The following is a 4,769-nucleotide window of genomic DNA, read 5'->3' as shown; positions in this document are numbered from 1 at the left end:
AAAGGCCCCGCCAGCTCCAGGATACCGCCCCCTCCTCGCTGGATGCGCACCTGATTGGATAGTTCCCACTCTAGAGCCCATGATTGGATACAGTTCTATTCCCACTCCCACTCCATGAGTGACAGGAGACGTCATCTGACACTGGGTTGAATAAGGCTTCCTCCCTGCATTGGAAACTGGCCCTGCCTGGGGAACATTTGCATTTAAGTTTGTATATAAGGTTATCTTTATGTGTGAATATAGAAATGTTATTCACGAATGGAAACAATATGACAATTATTTTAAAATTTCAGATTTCATCACTTTCCTGGCCTCCGGTCTTTTGAACAGGCAGCCTGAGACGTCACAAGGGAGGCAGTTCTCTAAGAATAAAATGTGAGGCACATATGAATCTTAAATCTTCTAGTAGTCACATTTTTAAAAAGAAGCCAGGCATGGTAGCTTGTGCCTGTAGTTCTGTCTACTACGGAGGCTGAGGTGGAGCATTACTTGAGACCAGGAGTTTTTTGTTTTGTTTTGTTTTTTGAGACAGAGTTTCACTCTTGTTACCCAGGCTGGAGTGTTACCAGGTATCGAGATGTTACCAGGTATCGAGATGGTCTAGATCTCTTGACCTCGTGATCCACCCGCCTCAGCCTCCCAAAGTGCTGGGATTACAGGCATGAGCCACCGCGCCCGGCTCTAATTTTGTATTTTTAGTAGAGACAGGGTTTCTTCATGTTGGTCAGGCTGGTCTAAAACTCCCACCCTCAGGTGATCCGCCCACCTTGGCCTCCCAAAGTGCTGGGATTACAAGCATGAGCCACTGTGCCCGGCCCAAACTGTTCTTATTGCGTGCTTTGACTTTGTAGTCCATTAAATAATCATTCCCACCATTTTTTCACAGCTGCAGTTGAGTGCTGCCACTTAAATCCTGCAGTCCCAGGTTCCAGTTTTAACCATTGCATTAAAATTTTTCATTTCAGTGGCAACAGTCTTCATTGTAAGTTCTGTCCTACAGAGGAGTGTGGTGACCAGGCTCTTCAGAGACACTGGGACTCCTTTCACAATTGTATGTCTCACAGTTCCGATAAATCTAATGATGACATCTAGCGTATTTCTATGGCCAGATTACACCAAAAACTATTCGTGTACACTTTACTATTAAAAATAAAATCAGTAGTGTCCTTGAATCAAAGCACATTATATATGTCTTCTGGATCTTCCTCAGTTGAGTATGTTTTCAATAAGAAGTATACTCAATTATTCAAATCTTTCAAAGCTTTTGACTCACTTTATTTATAACAAACCAAGGAAGATCCAGCATTTCTTTTTTTTATTTATTTTTATTTTTTTAATTATTTTTTTCTTTTTTAAAAAATTTATTTTACTTAAGACAGGGGTTTCACCATGTTGGTCAGGCTGGTCTTGAACTCCTGACTTCAGGTGATCTGCCCACCTTGGCCTCCAAAGTGCTTGGATTACAGGCGTGAGCCACTACACCTGGCCAGATCCAGCATTTCTAACTCAGTTACTGCTGGTGGTGTTTTGGCTTATGTTTTGGTCAATCAGTGAAGCAAACTAGGAGAACTTTTTTTGTTTCTTCAAGCTGCAACATTAAATATAGAATCTCAGCTTAGAGGGCCCACATCAACAAATCTGACCTGATTCAACTTTGTGTTCCAGCATTGGCCTATACTTTTTTTTTTTGAGACGGAGTCTCGCTCTTGTTGCTTAGGCTGCAATGCAATGGTGCGATCTCAGCTCACCACAACCTCTGCCTCCTGGATTCAAGCAATTCTCCTGCCTTAGCCTCCTGAGTAGGTGGGATTACAGGCCTGCATCACCATGCCTGGCTAAAAAGAAAGACACACTGAAGACTAACAAACCAAATCCTTACATCGGAAGAAGTAATGAAACAAAGATGTTAAAGATGCAGACTCAGTGCATTTCAAACTTTTTGAAATAGCTATTCTAACAGATGTGAGGTGGCATCTCATTTTGGTTTTAATTTGCACTTCCCTGATGATTATTGAACTTGAATATTTGTTCATGCATTTGTCGGTCATATGCAAGTCTTTAGAGAAATGTCTATATCAAGTCATTTGCCGATATTTAATAGTTACTTGTTTTCTTGCTATTGGATTGTATGAGTTATTTATTTATTTTTGAGATGGAGTCTTGCTCGATCCGTCAGGCTGGAGTGCAGGGACACGATCTCGGCTCACTGCAACCTTCACCTCCCAGGTTCAAGCAACTCTCGTGCCTCAATCTCCCAAGTAGCTGGGATTACAGGCATGCGCCACCATGCCCAGCTAACTTTTTTGTATTTTAAGTAGACACAGTGTTTCACCATGTTGGCCAGGATGGTCTCAATCTTCAGACCTTGTGATCCACCTGCTTCAGCCTCCCAAAGTGCTGGGATTACAAGCATGAGCCACTGTGCCCGGCCTGAGTTATTTTTTTTTTAATATATTTGTGATATTAGCACATTATGAGATGTATAGTGTACAAATATTTTCTGACATCCAAATGCTTCTTCTTAGAGACAAGGCCTCACTCCATTGCCCCTAGGCTGGGTCTGGTGAGTGACAGCAGCCCTGGTGCCACAGCCTGCTAGTCCAATGTGTCACCCAGAGGCTTCAAGGCCCTCCTCACCATGGCACCCACCTCCTCAAAGCTGCCTCCTGATGCCCTGCAGCTACCACAGATGCCACCACCAGGGGCCTTCTAGCCGCCCATGCAAGCTTTTTAGAGCTGGGTGGGGGTGGGAAGCCTGTAGTCATAACCTCAGCCAGACCAGCCAGGGCAGTGATGATGACTCTGATGAAGAATGGGATACCAGCTCCACACTGGTGGATGAGCTGAGCACACTGGGCGGAGGCATGTACCTGGTCTTCGATGGTTCAGTAGACCTGCACTACTATCGCAGTGCAGAGTACAAGAGTTGAAACTTGGAAACCTTCACCTAGATTTAGGAAGATTCCTGGAAAAGCCTGGATGTCCATGCAGAAGCCTGCTGCAGGAGTGGAGCTCTCTTGGAGAACCTCTACTAGAGCAGTGTGGAGGGGAAATGTGGGGTTGGAGCTCCCACACCAAGTCCCTCTGGGGCACTGTCTAGTGGAGCTATGAAAAGAGGCCCACTCTTCTTCTGACCTCAGAATGGTAGATCCACTGGCAGCTTGCACCCTCAGCCTGGAAAAGCCACAAGTCCTCAAGGCCAGCCCTTGGGAGCATCTGCAGGAGCCGAACCCTGGAAAGCCACAAGTGTGGTGCTGCCCAAGGCTTTGGGAGCCCACCCCTTATACCAGCATGCCCTTGATGTGGGATATTAATTCAAAAGAAGTTATTTTGGAGCTTTAAGATTTAATGACTGCTCTGCTGGGTTTTGGACTTGTGTGAAGCTTGTAGCCCCTTTCTTTTGGCTAATTTCACCCTTTTGGAATAGGAATATTGATTCAATACCTATACCCGCATTGTATCTTGGAAATAACAAACTAGTTTTTTATTTTAGAGGTTAGAGGTAGAAGGGACCAGCCTTGTCTCTTCTGCCTCTGAGCCTGTAAAATAAAAATGAATGAAGATGAGCCTTGTCTCAGATGAGACTTTGTACTGTGGACTTTCAAGTTAATGTTGAAATGAGTTAAGTCTTCGAGGGACTGTTGAGAAGGCATGATTATATTCTGAAATATGAGGAGAACATGAGATTTGGGAGAGGCCAGGGGTGGAACAATATGTTTTGAATCTGTGTCCCCGCCCAAATCTCATGTTGAATTGCAATCCCCAATGTTGGAGATAGGGCCTGGTGGAAAGTAATTGGGGCTGTTTATCGTGAATGGTTTAGCACCATCCCCTTAGTGCTGCTCTTGTGATAAAGTTTACACTGTTACAGAATATTTAGGAGATCAGAGAGACCAATAGGTAAAACAGGAGGCTTTTATTTATTTTATTTTATTTATTTATTTTGAGATGGAGTTTCGCTCTTGTTACCCAGGCTGGAGTGCAATGGCACGATCTCGGCTCACCGCAACCTCCGCCTCCTGGGTTCAGGCAATTCTCCTGCCTCAGCCTCCTGAGTAGCTGGGATTACAGGCACGCGCCACCATGCCCAGCTAATTTTTTGTATTTTTAGTAGAGATGGGGTTTCACCATGTTGACCAGGATGGTATTGATCTCTTGACCTCGTGATCCGCCTGCCTCGGCCTCCCAAAGTGCTGGGATTACAGGCGTGAGCCACTGCGCCTGGCCCTTAGGAGGCTTTTCTAAAGGTGGCCACCATCTCAGAAGATTAGTATCCGAAGTTTAAGCCCCGGAGAAAGAAAATGGGGTACTTTTATACATTTAGGATGACGTCACAGCTAACAGGTGTATGGAAGTTAGAACAAAGAACAGTTAATTAATTTGCAGCATGTCTTGTGATGTATGTTACATTTGAAAAATAGCATTTTGATAAACACATTGTACATTTTTTGGGTGTTATCTTGCCCTGTGACATTGCAGCTGGTCAGCACGAAAAACAGGAGTTTTGAAATGCCTGGGAACTTTGCTGAGAATGTGGGAGGAATAGATAAGGTAGGCTTTACAAGGAGTTAGTTAATTTTAAGCAGAGCTGGGGATTAGGTTTTATATTAAACAGCGCACAACACAGCAAAATTTACTTCATTATACAGCAACTACAAATTACACGTTTTTTTTTTTTTACTATTACTGCCATTTTTAAAAATAAATAAATAAATTAATTAATTAATTTTAGACGGAGTTTCGCTCTTGTTACCCAGTCTGGAGTGCAA

Source organism: Callithrix jacchus, chromosome 22 (assembly GCF_049354715.1).
Source record: "Callithrix jacchus isolate 240 chromosome 22, calJac240_pri, whole genome shotgun sequence".
In the NCBI taxonomy this organism is placed as follows: Eukaryota; Metazoa; Chordata; class Mammalia; order Primates; family Cebidae; genus Callithrix; species Callithrix jacchus.
The sequence above is the reverse complement of the archived record's forward strand: the minus strand, read 5'-3'. Positions refer to the sequence as shown.